Source organism: Pyxicephalus adspersus, chromosome 1 (assembly GCF_032062135.1).
Source record: "Pyxicephalus adspersus chromosome 1, UCB_Pads_2.0, whole genome shotgun sequence".
NCBI classification, from domain to species: domain Eukaryota; kingdom Metazoa; phylum Chordata; class Amphibia; order Anura; family Pyxicephalidae; genus Pyxicephalus; species Pyxicephalus adspersus.
The window spans coordinates 8,402,857-8,420,143 of NC_092858.1; the positions used below are offsets into that span (position 1 = coordinate 8,402,857).

The 17,287-nt window shown below is 41.6% G+C and overlaps 1 protein-coding gene across 2 annotated transcripts in view; it reads right to left on the reverse strand.

The window, feature by feature from the left end:
- Positions 1-15,990, reverse strand: part of TSKU (tsukushi, small leucine rich proteoglycan) — a 28,653-nt gene extending 12,663 nt beyond the window's left edge. The window contains exon 1 of one of the 2 annotated variants that reach the window (XM_072401729.1): positions 15,783-15,990. The gene's annotated coding sequence lies outside the window, so the exon portion shown is untranslated. Of the gene's footprint in view, positions 1-13,046; positions 13,070-15,782 lie in introns of those variants that run through there. The other variant, XM_072401738.1, reaches the window with a different exon arrangement.
- Positions 15,991-17,287: the final 1,297 nt, after the last annotated feature.

Below are 17,287 nucleotides of genomic sequence, written 5' to 3' on the forward strand. Positions count from 1 at the left end.
ACCTGTAGAACGACTTTCTACTTTTTTTTGCTTTCTTTTGGTCTGTTTATATCATTGAAAGGGATTTGTTAGAGCTGTTTGATGAGCACAGTGGGTGGGTATCTGTGGTTTAATAATAAATAGGATTTTTAAAGCAACAACATATTAAGCATAGAGGTTGCAAATGACAGACCGATATAGACAGTGACACAGGAGGAGGAGAGGACCCTGCCCTGAAGAGCTTACAATCTAGGGGGTGGGGGAAGTAGCAAACAAACAAGGGTTTAGCAAAAGTTATCCTGATATAGTTCATTAAAATGCTATGCGAGTTCAGCACACAGCAAAAAATTATGCATGCACTTTTAAATATTCGCTCCTAGGACAAACACGACATGAAATATAAACTAGGGAGATTACATTTTCAAAACCTAAAACCTGCACCTGATACAGCTAAAAAAAGCTCGGGGCCAACAAATACAGCTGAAGTACACCTCTCTTTCAATAATTTAAGTAGACCTACTTGTACAGTCCGCAAATTGTAGCAGTATTCTCCCTAGACCCTTTCAGCTGGGCACACCACCCAGAACTTTTTAGTAACCACCCGGCTGTTACTGAAGAGTTGGGGCACAATACAGGAGCCACCAACCGTCTACAGAAGGTAGGCCAGATACAGCCTAGCCAGTAGTCCGTTCCGGCCTAATGCCCCCCTGGTCGTTCCGGCCTAATCCCGGCTGGCAGGGGTCGGCAATCTGCGGGCTCTTAGGCCTTTTTGTTATGCCTCCCTTCCCTATTTACCCCTGCTGACGTTAACTCTTCCGCCTGCCGGGGTAAGGGGACATTCACTCTCCTCCGTATGCATTGCGGAGGAGAGGGATTTCCCTTGGGGGAGTTCCTGGTCGGGGGCAGAGCCATCAGCACGGGACTCGAGAGGCCTAGTGTGCCTTCTTGACCTCATAAAATGCCCTAGTAGCCTTGGTCTACAGCTTCTTCCCCACGCAGCTGTAAAAACCTTCTGGGTTAAACATGAAGTAATACTGGACATTCTTATTAGACTGTCCATTACGCTCCAAAACCTGCAGGTCAGGACTTGGAAGAATCAAGACAAAACCATTAAATTTTCTTTTGGTATTGAAGATCATAGCACTAGAAGAGTAATTATATATCATACCGATACATATTTCCCCTGCAGTGATGAAAGCAGATATATAGTACAGGGATGGTGAACACTGCATCACCCATCAATTATATTTATTTTATTACAAAACTTCTTACTGCAAACAAGTGTGAAGGGGAATTTCACATCTCACCACATCCCGGAATCAAAGATATTCACCAGATATTGGTAGCCTCCAAATGAACCCACACTCTGCCAGTCCCAGCTTGTAGAACACATCTGATGTAATCTTGGTAGAAACAAATGAAGGACTTAATTTCTATCCACTGATGTTAAAGTCGGATCTGAATCTCCATATGCCAAAAACTAATCTAACCTTTTACAATCACAACAATCTAACATCTACAATCACAACAAGGTGGGGTTAATGAATTGTGGATTTTGGTGGTCCTTTGGTTGTAAATTGGCCATTTCAAATAAACTTTTATAAAACAGGGAATATGGAATTCCTTTGTGGGAATTAATTATTGCCAGGATTCTCACGAGGGAATGTCCTATTCCCTATTTTATAAACCGAGCCCAGTATTCTCCCCAGAATTTTTTTTTAAGCAGCGTAGGGAGGAAGCTGCTTCTGGTTATCCCCGAATTGCGACCCAACGAAAAACAGCCAGGTGGTTACTGAAAAGTACCGGGTGGTACGCCCAGCTAAAACGGGCCGGGGAGAATACTAGTGCCCTTAGATGTTGCTCCTGCAACTATATCCAAATGACAAACATTAGGCCATGGACTCCATTATGTTAATGTTTTTGGATTATATTGCACTGTATGTATCAGACAAATGGCTCAAAAATTATAATTTCATCTTGAAAAAAAACAAAAACAAAAAAAAAAAAAACAAATGAAGGGATGAGGACGGAAGTTGCAGGCTGTAGGTTAGGCGTCACCCTAGAAATAATCCTTATTTTATAAACAGTAACAGCTGTTGGAGCGGACGATTGCCAACTTTTCACACTGTGAACAAGGGCAGCATTTTTCACACACATCCATGACAAATAAAGAATTGTGTCATGGTAAACAGCCTGGAAATACAGATGTGATTATGCAGAAGAAAGCCATTTGTATAAAGCGTTATTGATATCGGTCTAACAAGCCCGGCCGTGGCTTTATAAGAGTACAGAACATAAGAACTGTGCAGAGCACAAAGTCTGCTATGACAATAGGGAAAAAAACAAACAAAAACTAAAAAAAAGCTCTTAAAGCCATTTTTAGCCAATTAAAAGCAGAGCACAAAGTTTTGAATAAAATAATGTTACAAACAAATGTGTCTATATAATGTTATAGCACCCAGTCCAGTGTCAACGAGGACCCGTTTCCTCCAATGCGCACCAAGGTTCCCTCCCAGGTAGCAGCTCTTATAGTGACGTATGACAATAGAAAGCCCTGCAAATCTAGCGAGCGTACAGTAAAATAAAAAAAAGTATTTCACACCCCCAAAAGGAGAGCTTGGATGGTTTATTGAAGAGGGATTTCTTCTTTTAATACACACTAGATTACTGTCACCCAATACAAATGACTGACTGTCTTGAGTAAAAATCTAGCATGTGTACCAAGTGGTCCAGCAACATTCTTCATGAGACCAGTGATAGTTCTTGGGTTTGTTATTAGAAGATCTCCAATAAACTGACAAATGCCACTCTTTACAGCTCAGGTATTTGGTAAGAATAACAGTAAATAAAAAATAATGATTCAGCAGAAATGCATGCAATAATTGTTTGTTGGGACAAACTTCAGTGAATGAATAGGGAAAGAGTAGAGGGCCAACAAAACTAAAAGGAGGAATTTGCACAGCAGCAATACAACGTTGTCAGCCTACAAAAGGGAATAAGGGGAGCTGGGAACTGGCAGGTTGACAGGTAAATTGGAAGCAATATAAAATGGCTAAAATGCAAAGTAAGCAATTACTTACAAAGCAAAACATTATTTTTCATGACCAGAATTCCACTTTTATTCCCCCCAGCAAGGAATCTAAATGTAGAATGAGAGTACAGGTGTACACCTCGAGGTAACCGAGTATACACACGTGGAAGGTTCATCAAACAAGGAGCTGCAAACACCCGGCCAAATATGACAGCTGGTGTATATACCACACTTACTAAAATGAATTCAAATGAGGATTTAAAGAAATGTTGGTATTCTCTCAGATTTAAAACCAAATTAACAGAGGCTCCCTGTTAATAACGTGTGTATATTTTACATTTATAGGTCTGCAATCATAGCATTGAGTCAATAATGTATCAGTGTAGCTGTGTAATAATAGATAAATCAATATATATGTTTTTTAACCAAAATTTGACTTATCAGCTCCTTCCAAGGCCTATAGGGCAGAGCTCAGGCTGGTGAAGTGAGGGGGAAGTCTGAGATCCAGTTTTGTGTTTTGCATGTCAGGAAACATGCGGATAGGAGAATAGTGAACAAAAAGGTGACCTTATCGGTCTTCTGCTGCACTTACACCAACCAGTCACAGGGGGGTAGGAGAGAGGACAACACTATTACCGGGTGTCAATTACGCCACAAAATACAGACACAGAAATACCAATTTGCAGGCTGGTAAAGGTGTATTTTGGGGTATGGGTTTGAGATATAACAGTGGTCTCAACATATCACAGATTCTAGCCTGCTACATCCCAGCTGCATGCTAGGGGCAGATATTGAGTAGTAGAATGGTGTCACCTGGCGACTCGGGGCTCCAGCCGCTGCAGACTGAAAGTTATTAGCTTTTACATGCAGCCAAATACCTGACCTGTAAGTACCTAACCCCCCCCCCCCAAAAAAAAAGCATAATTTTAACTCAATACTCCCCACTAGCTTCTTTTTTTCCAGGATTCAATTGACAAAATTCTCATCATAAGAAGGTTCCAGCCCTGTCCTTTTCCAATGCAGTTCTCCTATTTCAGGGCATTCTACATACTGTAAACATTAAAACTAAATGCAGGACCCTTAGAGCTAGCTTACTGTGCCAGGTGGAATTGGCATTACATTTTGCAAAAAACATTATTATTACACAGTATTTATATAGCACCATCATATTATGCAGCGCTCTACAAAGTCCATATTCAACACTAGCTATCCCTCAAAGGAGCTCACAATCTAATGTCCCTGCCATAGTCATATGTCATTATTACAGTCTAAGGTCAATTTTTTTTGGGGGAAGCCAATTAACCTAACTGCATGTTTTTGATATGTGGGAGGAAACTGGAGTACCCGGAGGAAACCCACACAAACACGGGGAAGATCATACAAACTCAATGCAGATAGTGCTCTGACCGGGATTCAAACCTGGGATCCAGCGCTGCAAAGGCAAGAGTGCTAACCACTAAGCCACAATGCATACATTGTGGGAATAGATAATTGGGAGCCATTTAGCAATTTTGTCAAGCCAGCCCTGATATTTAAACAAAGCTGTCAAACCACTGAGCCAGAATGCTGACCCGACCCTTCTCTACTGCTGTTTTGTAACATAACTTGGTCACAACCCTGCCCCCAGCCTTTGATTGGACAGTGCAGGAAATGCATTGTCCAAAAAAAGCCCAGTATGTAGTCCGGTACCTAGATTGGCTGCACTTAGATAAGAAATTTGAGTGTAGAAGGGGGGAGGGGTTGTACCATGGTGCAAGAAGTCTCAGAACAAAAGCAGTTTGTTACAATTCACAACCCCAATAGTAAGATTTTGCATTACCTCCCTGTTCTAAAATATTTCCATGCATTCCAATCTATCTAATATTTTGATATATTTTGGCTATGATATAAATGATCCAATGTTCTCTGTAAGGATTAGTAATATACAGATAAAAAAGAAATGATCTTTAATTTATAAATTTTGTACAATAAATAAGGACAGCATATGACAACCCTGCTTATGTAACACATGCAAGCTACAATGCGGGATAAGATGGGCGGCTGTGACCGATTCAGGGCTGTTGATTCAAGGGTCAATTTTTGGAATCTATTCTGAAAGGTGACCAAAAGACCCCTGACCAGTCCCCTCCTCCCTTTTTGCTACTAATTGTAAGCTCTTCGGGGCAGGGTCCTCTCCTCTTCCCGTGTCACTGTCTGTATCTGTCTGTCATTTGCAACCCCTATTTAATGTACAGCGCTGTGTAATATGTTTACTGTTTAATAATAATTAAGTCAGTGCTGTAGAAAAGTTGGGGGAGAAGAGCATACAACACACTACAAAGTACAATAATAAATAAAACTACAGGCTAGCCTGGGCTAAAGTTCATACAGTGACATTAAATCATGAGGATGACAGTCCGTATAGCACTCAGATAACAAGTTGCTGCTGTTTTACAGTCCTGGGAACAAAGGACAAAGTTACACAAACTTGTGAAAGTGGAAAGATTCACATTGTTGTGTTGGATGTAGAGGACAAAAGCCCCCTGTGTCCGGCCAACACTGGGGTAGAGACCTTCTGTGTCTGGCTCAGAATACTAATTATGCCTTCTGGGGTTTTTGTCATTTCCCTATCACACTGCAGGAAGCTAGGACCCTAGGGCTACGTATTAGGGCCCATTCACACTTGGCCATTCTCATAAAAGAAAATGCAGTGGCGGCAGAAATCCCACATTTTTCTCCTGCAGCTTTTTTTTAATTAAGAATTTGAAAAATAAAACATATTTATGTAACCAGGTGAATGTCATTTTAAAACTTTTTCATTTTAAGGGCCAGTTTTGGACTTACAAACGCACTTCCAAGAGCTCCCATTCAACTAAATAGGTGCAGTTAGGAACCAATTTGTGCGGCTACGACTGATTGCGGCGCTGTTCCTGGAAGTGACTTCTTTCACGATCGTCCTGCTTCAAGTACTTCCTTTTATGGGGTGACAACTGCAACCCCATTGCATTATTAACCTGTAAAGCAAACATGGTGGAGACTACAAGTAGTGTTAGTGCTGACATATTGCACAGGAATGATCCATGGTTATCATTAGAAGGAAGCTATTCCGCAGCAATGATATGCAGCTGACGCCGCTGCATGCAGACAAAGAGAGGGTGAAAACATGCTGGAATCGATCAGCAGCACTATAAACAAAAAAGGATAGAAAAAAAAAAAATGTAAAAACAGCATTTTATAAAAAAGAAACAAGCTGCAACAATTGTTGATGATGATTTGGCAAACCAAATGTCAACTATTTAGTGTTTACGTCAACTTGCAAGCAGCCAGAACAATGATTTGCTTTTCCTAAAAGCTGCTAGGAAAAACAGACTTGGCCTTTATGTTTTGTTGAAAAATGAAATAAATAACATAAAAAAACTAAATAAAACAAAAAACAAATATTCAGTTCATTATTCATTAAGTCGGAAGTCATTGTTAAGTTTCGCACATCTTCACCACATTTTCAGCCTGGGATTTGAAGTCGTCCCCCTGCAGACTAGTTAACAATTGCAACAGTTTTACAACTTGTTGGCCATCATAAAACAAGAGCAGAGGGGCTGAATAGGCCAGTAAACAGCGGGGATGCTTAGTATTCCGACCCACACGTTCCTCGAGCCGGAGGACGCAGACGGCCAAGATTGAAGACTGCGAGACACTCAGCCATTGTGAGGCCACGGCTGGATTCAACGGGGGCCATTGACAGGAGGGATCAGGAGATACAGCGTGTAACAGAGTATTTTAACCAAACCCGATATCCTGACAACCGACTGCCTTGTTCCGTACATAATGAGGAAAACAAAATTCACAACTTCAGTGTAACTACAGCAAAACTTTTTGTGCAAGTTTTAGACCCCTGCCAGGCTGGGACTGTTTGTGACCCCATTGGGGAGATTTCTGATCTCTATTTATCATGGCGACCATTGATCCAGGTATAGGTGTAAATGTATAAGGACACAAGCTAAATCTTATAAGAAAAATTCCTTGGGTAACAATTTAAGAAGGGGTCCCCTTCATCTTTCCTTTCACTTCCTGCTGTCTCTAGATAGGAAGAAAAAAGAAAAACTCCTTATTTTATAAAAAATAAATATAAGCTTCACACACTTTAAATGAAAATGATATTTTAGCATATAAATAGAGTTTTCTGGTTGCTCAGAAATAAATTTGAAGCCCCGGATACAGAGAACCGGCCACTGCGGCCTAGCGCTCCGTCAATCCAGACCGGTAGTTGTAAACAATAGTGATGTCATATCCCGTCTTCTTTTAAAGCCAGGTGATAGAGAGGGGGCGGGGCTTTTAATAGCAGTAACGTGAATGGCTGCAATGTTGGAAGCCTCTCCCCAATTCACAAAATCCACCTGTCCAGGTAACAGAAGCTCGACCTTCTTTTTACAACTACTGGCTTGGATTGGAGGAGCACTAGGCCTCAGCAGTCAAAACTCTGTATCAGTTCTAAGTATAGGGTCCAATTTTGCAATGCATATTGCAAGGACAAAAAGTATATGTAAGCCCTAATAATGAATTTCCTATATTTTCCTTGTTATGGCCTGTTCAATAGACCACTTAAAGCATGGAAAGAGTGGCGAGGCTATAACAAAAATGGAGCTTGTTACATGTACAAAATCAGACTGCAAACCTTTTGCTATGGCCTCAGAAACAAAGCACCCAAAAGGCGATCACATTCAACCATTCAATGAACCTGCAACCTCTACAAGGTTATACAATGGGATACAGCAAGAAGAACTTTCCATTTGTAACCGCTCTGCTCACGATCACTCACTGTCACAACAATATCAGCTCAGCCGTGCCAAAATGTAAACACTGCCTGGAATGCAGAAGTGCAGACACAGAAGGATGAGATAATCCACTGGTGTTACCATAGACTAACCCACACAGAGATCTATCATGTACTTTAAGAAGATCACAACATATCATGCTGCAAGAATAGAAAACTTTGAAGGAAAGGGTAGTAAAAGAAATATAAGAGCTGCCATTACTGACCTCCTTACGAAAAAGTAGTTTTCGTCCTTTAATGTTTTTTATATAATGTTTAATTATACTCATCAATCCAGGACTTGTTTAATTCACCTAAAACCAATATATTTGCATGCACAGGAGAGCCATGCCATCCGAGTTTCCAATTCTGCAACCTCCCATGCCCATTTTGAGGGGTTTCGGTGCAGAGTTCCTAGCTTTCCCAATTACGAGGGGATCCCACCCTTCTTGTGCTGATTTCCTAAATCCGTACCCATTATAATGAAGGCTCCAACCATCCTAGCATTGAATCCCTGGAGTTCCTGGGTCTACGCACCAAGCCTGCTAGCTATTCAATTTATTGTATATTATGGGAAAGCAACAAAAAACTACCAGGTGGAGAGGAATCTGGAATTATGGCACTGTTGAACATTGGTGGTCTCCTTTGTGCACAAGGATACATTAGTAACTCAGTTTTAGGTGCATTTACTATTTAAGGAAGAATTGCAAAGTGAAACACAAAAGGCAACACACGTTTACATGGGCGGAACAGTCAAGTCTACTGGAGAATCAGTATTGCTGTTCTACGAGGATCACATGACTAACACTTTGGCATTAGTCACATGACCCACCTGGGGGAAATACATTTTATATACATGAGCAACGAGTATGTCATATATAACCTGGTGTACGGAATGCAGGGGCAGGGCTATGTCATATGTAGAGGATGCTGGGGCAGTGGTCAGAAGTATTATTAAACAGGATTTATATAGCGCCAACATATTACGCAGCACTGTATAATAAATAGGGGTTGCAAATGACAGAAGAATACAGACAGTGACACAGGAGGAGAGGACCCTGCCCCGAAGAGCTTACAATTTGCCATACAAGCCAGTGTACACAGCCTCCCCCAACTTTTCTAAAATGGGGGAACCCCTGAAATAACTAGGGTTTTTAGGAAATTTTTTATTCACAGCTCACTGTATATTAGTGCAGCGGTCAGTAGGAAGATGTCTTTACATTTCCGGCCAGTGAAAAGAATATCAATAGCCAAAAAGGTCATTAGTGTCACATAAAGTGAACAAACTGCTCACTGCCCAAGGAACCCTTAAGCAGTCTCTGCAGAAACCCCGGTTAAGAAACATGGATCTAATAGAAGAGGTCCGAACATGGACCTTTACAGCAAATTTAAGAATGACCCCGACATTACATTAATATGGAAAACGTATCAATGTTGTGCCGATTGGGTGTGAATTTTCTTTACAAACTCTTACTGCCATTGTTCAATCCAACATAACATGCAGACCAACTACTGGAGGTAACATCTGCATATAAAATATGATCATATGGCTCAGCAAGAAGTAACATGTATAGGGAGAGAAATGTAATCCATCATGTCTGGAGACCTAATGAAAATGTTGGTTGCCTAGCTGTCACACAACTGCTACAAACTCATTGACTACCTATTGACTTATACAAAGTACGTAGATAAAGATTTCTGACTTCACTAGGTACCTCCTTCTTGTAATGCAGGCAGTATTGAAGCCAGATATATAGCATTTATCAGGAAAGTTAAAGATTTCTCTCAGCTTAACAGTAAGATAACTCAAAATATAAAACTCAGTGTTTTCTCTTTAAGAAGAAAAAAAAAAGCTTTGATGTTAGCGAGTGTTCCAAATCTGGACAGAATCTTAGTGAATTGTCATGGGATTTCCTGAGCTAATCAGGGAGGGGTTGTCAGTCCGATCACTTAACACGTCCTGCACAGTATCACATGGCAGTACCAACACACTGTGTACTACCCAACACCAGGGCTAGCTATAACTTGGAAATTGTTGAAGGTAGCAAATGGGCATCCGATTTTTTTTTTTACATGAACACAATCTGGTTGATATTTATTTTACTATGATGTCTTACAATTATTTTCTCTTCATGGTAATACAAGGACTTGTGGGTTCATATGTATGCAAGACTTATCCTTGCTTACAGGATTGTTCTACAAGGTGGTCACAAATGACCTGCATCCAACCCTGACAGGGCAACCACAAACAACACAATGGGCAAAGTAACCCTCAGCAAGCACCATGTGAATAGCCTACTGGAAGGGATTAGACTGCTCCTCCATAATGTCAAAAGGCTTATCGTTACACCTACCTATAGGACAGTATGTGGTATGGGGACAACCCCCAATTATCCCAAGGTGTTCCAGCATGATAGTGCACCTGTGTGCAAAGCCAGATCCACAATGACATGGTATGATAAGTTTGAGGTGGAGAACACGTGGTGTCCACAGATTCCCAGACGCTCAACCCCACCAAATAGCTTTGAGATGTCTGAGAATGCAGCTTGTGAGCCTGGTCTACTGACCCAACATCACTAGATGCCCCACCATTGATCTTCTAGCTATATGGACACAAATTCCTCCAGAATTGTTCACAATTTCTCCACTGCTTTCCCAGAGGAGTAGAGTCCATTATAGCCACTGTGGGATCCAATAATTTTGAAGCCCATGGCTTTGGATGGAGACGTCCAACAAGTTCATATGATGGTCAGGTATCAACAAACCTGGGGCCATATACATGGAGCTCTTGCAGAAATTATACCATGGCATGGTCTCTCCACCCATTCCCAAAAGACCAGAAAAAGCCACCATCGAAGTTGTTCTCTGCACATGGTGAAAGGTCACTTACAAACTAAATGTAATTCTGTGATACCTACAGAGAAAAGGTGATATGGACATCAGACTTCTGAAGGTTACAATTTTTTTTTTTCATACAGAGTTTTCACAGTTTCCATCTACAGATTACTAGAGAGATACAGAACATATAACAGTCCCATCACACAAGTCCTGCTAGAATGAAGAACTTTAGGAACTCACATGATCTTGCCAGCAACTAAATAAAAGTGAAATATCAACTATAGTAAAGCATTAAACTGTCTGACCTCAAAGACCCAGAGTACAGGGTTATTTCTGATATGATAGACATTTCTCCATAAAACCTCAAATAAAATAGAACAGAAGATTTGGTGAGATTGTGAAACAATGTAACAACATTCTGTATTCATACAAACTTCCCAAAATCAGTTCCAGCTAACATGGTGACCAGGAAAACAGATCTGAGTGACCAGTTTAACCCCAGACAACAGAAAAGCCATTTATGAAGCATTTACAACATTAGCTGACTCTAGAGATATGTTTCTGTGGTCAGCCCTGGTCTTGTGGTGTGTAATCTCATGACTACGTGTATTTTCATATACGGCACAGCAAAAGTAAAATGCCAATTCAAAGTAAAAAACATTCGGTAGAAATTTGGTTGTGCATTCAAAGAATGGTGGCAATCACTGCCAATGCATTTCGGAATCAGGGTTTTTAGATGGAAATTTGAAGCGTATAGTGCAAGGTGCGGTCCAATGCAACGTTGGTCTTTGTACTGGTTAAAAGTGGAGAAAGGATCTTTTCTGTACACAGAGTAGAAAGTTAGAAGGGAAGTCTAGGAGATATCTGAATCTGAACTGCTCTTGGCATGGGGAAGCACCTACAGCAGCAACATGTGGCTGAAATGCCCTTTGCACGGCTTGGGCCAACGTGCCCAAATATTGATGTGGACGCTAAGCCATTCAGCCCAATGCACACATTTAGACTCATCATTCAACGGGCTCCTGGAAAGGGTTAGGACTGCCACCACCAGAGCTGCAAGTCCCTTGTTTTCCGTGGTGAGTAATTCCAACATAGGGTATCCTGGGGTGGAAGGAAAGCCTGTCTTGCGTCAGTACCAACATGGACTGGGTAGAATACAAGAGTAGCATGGGGTATCATGAAGCAGAGTAGAACGCGGTATTTTTTTCCTCCTTTAACACCCCTGATATAACTGCATTATCCTACTGTCTGGTTGAATTATTTTAGGTATATTGGATACCAGTGTTCTCCCCAGCACCTTTTAGATGGGTGCACCACCCGGCACTTTTCAGTAACCACCCGGCTGTGTTTTTGGGTGGTTACTGAAGGGTTGGGTCACAATACAGGGGCTGCCACCTGGCTTAAAATAAATGTCTGGGTTGAAAATGGGGATGCTATTCTCCCATCCTGCTGCACTTAGGAAAAGCAGGTATAAAAAAAATTCTGTGCACTGTTCCATCACACCTATCTTTGCCGTTCTTTCCATCATTCTTGAACATATCACCGTCTTCTTATAGATATCATTTTTTCCCCATCACAGAACCAAGTCAGTAGAACAATCTGCAGCATTTTCAGTAGTTGGTAGTTCCCTTATCCCTACCTAACACGATCAGCCGTTGCTCCCACCCCTGGTCAGGCTTGATATCATAACCCATAAAAATCCAGCATCCGTTATTTGAGCAAATAAAATAATTCCACTTGTCTGGTAAGTTTTACAAGCACAGTCTGGAGTTTAAAACCATTCGCTGCAACATGGAATGGAATGTTTCTTTTCTTTTGGCTACTTTCGCCAGAACAGCTGGAAAGCGGATTTTGGGAGAATATCGTGACGTTGAAAAAAACGCTCCAAGGTCACAGCTGCGGCTCACGTTTAACATATTATATCAGACACACAGGGAGCCTGCTGCTTGATCTCTTAGGGGTTTCTGCTTAGACATTCACCAAAATTTCAGAAAGACAACGAATGATATAAAAGTTGATACAAATGAAGAACAAACAACTCAATAAAATGGTATTGTAAATGCGAAAAGTAAAACTTCTTAGATTGTAAGCTCTTCGGGGCAGGGTCCTCTCCTCCTCCTGTGTCACTGTTTGGATCTGTTCATATTATTTAATGTACAGCGCTGCGCAATATGTTAGCGCTATATAAAATAACAATAAGTGAGCATGAAAAACCTAAATCCAGATACAGGAGAATGTTTTTATATTTATAATAAATTGCCACACTTATTAAATATTGCATTGCAACTACAATTCTTACTATATCCCTACTGCTGGCAGAATCCTTCTCTGGAAACAAAACAATCTTCATTTAAATAGATTCCCCAATAGCCAGAAGGAATAGAAATCCATTTTGTGTGCATAAAATACCTGAAAACCCAGATTTTTTTGGGAAAAAGTAACAGCAACCGGATGCACAAGATAGTAAAGCTGTGGAAGGCAGCAAGAAAACCCAAACACTACAGGTAGCTTGTTAAAAACTATAGGAGGGGGCGGATACAAGACCAGTCACCTTGTCCCAGGAGAGGGAGCAGCAGTGATTGGTCTTTATTATAAAAGATTACAGACAAAATTGCACATTGGATTTCTGCAAGGATTTGTAAGAAGTGAGCGTGCCTAGAAAATGTGTTATCACCAATCTGCTGCAGGCAGGAGGAAGCATTTCCTTAATCCCTTCTCTTCACACATACTTTGTAATTTAGTGGCAAGTTGCAGCAAGCACTGATCTCCTATTGTGTGTTACTTCCCCACCTCCTAGATTGTAAGCTCTTTGGGGCAGGATCTCCTCCTCCTGTGTCACTGTCTGTATCTGGCTGTCATTTGCAACCCTTATGTATGGCGCTGTGTAATATGTTGGCGCTATATAAATCCTGATTAATAATAAGGGCCTTCATGGCAGATCAATGGTTTTTGGACCCTAGGCAGCAGTGGTTTCTGCCCACCAACCATCCCTATAGACCCTTCCGGCAGTAAATGAAGACACACCGGTGACTCAGTGGTTAAAGTTCCTGCCTTGCAGTGCTGGGGTCCTGGAAACAATTCTGCTCACCCCCAGACTGAGCAGCTTCCCCCTTCCTCTGCACATTATTGGAAAGTTGCCCAAATTGGCACGCTACGTGTAAGTCTGCAGAAGGGAGATTAGATTGTAAGCTCAGGGGGCAAGGGCTCTTGAAGAGAGGGAGAAGCGAGACAATGCAATGAAATCTTGCAACGCAGTCCGGGATGGTTAGCCAGCTCTGGTGAAAGGCAGGAGGGTAGTGCCTGGGCACCGGAGGAGGCGGCCGCCGGCGCTACAGCTGCTGATCAAATTACTTGCAGCCGTGGCAATTTCAACTCAGCTCGAGAGATGGAGCTGGGAAAGAAAACTAACCGCAGCCAGTGACAAAGTCAGTTTACTCACAGTCAGATGTGCATTAACCTCTTCATGGGAACTTCCCCCAACATAGGGAGGGCAGCAGTGACCAATCCCCAACTCACAATTACTCAAAAAAGTTTTGAGTAAACTCTATAAAGTTGGGAACAGAATATGAAATTGAAGCGAGAAGTCGGAGAGGATGAGTCGGCAGATTGATGCCAGATACAGAGGATGAGACGGCAGATTTGTGAAGACCGGGCACGGTGCGGCCAATGGGGTGTTGGGGTCACCTGGTGACCACACGGGGGGGAACGTGTTCTGCGCCACAATGGAACTTAAGATTTGTGATGTGTTAGGATCGCTTGAAGGGAATACACACATGTGTGCGTGTGTATGTATGTAAATATATATATATATACACATACACACAAACACACATACATAGCCCCTATGTGTGCCCCTATTGTACAGCACTGCGTAATATGTCGGCACTATACAAATCCTGTTTATTAATAATAAATGTGTGTGTGTGTATTCTCTTCAAGTGATTATATATATATATATATATATACACTCTTCCAGTTGACCCAATCTATGGAGTTGGCACTTTGATTGGCTCTTGGCCCTAGTTTCTATAACTAAGCCAAAGAGCTTGCAATTAGCACCATGGTACAAGACTTTAAGGGCAACTCTGCTTTTACAACAAAGTCCAGATATCTATCAGCCCCCCATGTGTAAGAAATACAAATGCGCTCCTGGTCTTGGGATTGGCCATTGGGTTGATGGGTCATCCGGTGGGCCAACAGTAGAGCCAGGTCTTATGGAGGATATGAGGAGCCGGGCATGGAGCATGGGCAGTAGATTGATACTAATGAAGAGGGGAGCTGGGGTGCCAATGGGGCATGGCAGATAGGGAGCACCATTTGCATTTGTTAAGTATGGGTGGGCTGGCTGAATGAGGGCCCCGGACCTTCCTCAAACCATAGGGGCCCCAAGTTAATTGTGCAGAGGGGGTCTCAGATCAGTTCCGCTCAGGACCCAGATCGTCTACCACCATTGGCGGGCAATCAGTAACCGTTCTGTACTATGAGGATCCTGCAGCACATAACGAATTGCAAGCTCTTGGGGTTAAATTATTATTATTAATAATAAACAGGATTTATATAGCACCAACATATTACACAGCGCTGTACATCAATAGGGGTACCGGAATAACTGTCCACAAGTTAACCAATCCAATGCCAACATTCCAATTTGGATCGAAATGCCTTCCACCAATCCAATCGATCGTTTCTCCACATTTTTATGTAACTGAGAGGTGAAAGCGTTCATAAATTCCCATCGCCATCCACAATCATTTTTTTTCTCAGGACCAATCAGAATCTTCTCATCCTGAACATCGATCAACCAAACCAAATCTGCGCCAATCATTTTAAACGATCGCCTCCTGGAAGAACAATCGCTCCGATGCATTCTAGCAAACTTTGTACTCCAATTATCGATCACTGCAGCAACCTCATGCAATCAGATTTAGAAATATTTTAGATCCTGAATATTGAAGAAAACTTTTAGATGATGCAAAGAGTTATCACCCCTCCTCCCCCTGCCCTCCATAAATCCTTTCAGACCCCCTGGGGCCATGCTTTGCCCATGCTGGTCAGGAAAGTGTTAAAGGGCCAGTGCATGGAAGTTTTACAGACAGCCCCAAAAGTTTGTTAGACCCCCCCTAGAATAACCCAACCCCCCCATACCTGCAGATGGGATCCCCAGAGATGAAGTGTTATCTGTGATCTTCTTTCATTCTCTGCCCGATAACAGCGTGCAAACTTGGCTCTCATTTATATCCTCAGTGCTGAGATATCGTGCGATGATCGCTCTGTCTATGGAAGGTCAGCACACCGAGCTCCGCAAAGCTCTGCAGCCAGGGAGCGTCTGAAAAGAGCCGAGCGCGGCCGCCCGCTAAGGCACCGTCATGCGGGAGACCAATGGCTGTGTGTGGGATGGGAGGGAACGCGGCGCTCCTATTGGTGGAGAGTCTGGCCGAGCACCGCCCACATTCTTAACACTCACCGCGCCGGCTGCCAGCTGATTCTCTATTGGCTGAAGGCTGCCTGGGCTTTTCTCTTTTGGTGGGAAAGGGTTAATACGTTCTGCTGAGGAAAAAAAGTTAAAAAAGTTACAAATTAAAGATACTTTGTATTTATTTTTGTGTGTTTTAAATTTGTGGTGTTTAATGGATAACCATAGGCAATTTTTTTTGGATCTTTCTTAGTTTTTTGAATAGGGAGGGGTTAGAACCCCTTTATTGATATTATTATTATTATTATTAATATTATTATTGATATTTATTGATATTTTCTTTTTTAATTTATTTTAGGATTTTGGAGTAGGGAGGGGTTAGAACCCCTTTATTGATATTATTATTATTATTATTATTATTATTATTAATATTATTATTGATATTTATTGATATTTTCTTTTTTAATTTATTTTAGGATTTTGGAGTAGGGAGGGGTTAGAACCCCTTTATTGATATTATTATTATTATTATTATTATTAATAATAATATTAATATTTATTGATATTATTATTAATATTTATTGATAATTTTTTCTTTATTGATTTATTTTAAGATTTTAGAATAGGGAGAGGTAGTACCCCTTTATTGCTGTCTGTGCCACTAGGGCAATTATGGTGCCCCAACAAAGCCAATTATAATTATCTATAGTATCTATATTTATAGAGCCCCCTCACCATGGGTGTAGTGGGGCAGGCACACACGGGTACGCCATGCCCTTATTTTTTTTGGGACCCCCGTATAGGCTTTTCCTGCACGCTCGCCATGGATAGCCTTCACTGTTACCGTGCCCGGCTTCTTTATTTTACGACTTTACCCCTGATTCACACCTAAGATACCTATAGGAGCCACATGTTCCCTTATGGTACCAAAAGCCCAATTTAATGTACAGCGCTGCGTAATATGTTGGTGCTAGATAAATCCTGTTTAATAATAATAATAATAATTAGTCTCTCACAAATGCAAGACGATCGCAAGGTCTCCAGGCATCATTTAGCTTAATCACCAGTCGCTAGCAACATCTGTTTACTATTGGGAGCCCCCTACCTAACATTAATACAGTTGCCCCTGGTTATGTTTAGTGATCCGCCATGGCAAATTCCTATCAACAGCTAGTACTGTTGGGGATGCCGCTGGGGAAAAAGGGGTGAATCCTACTAGTCCTACCCCTTCTCCTCT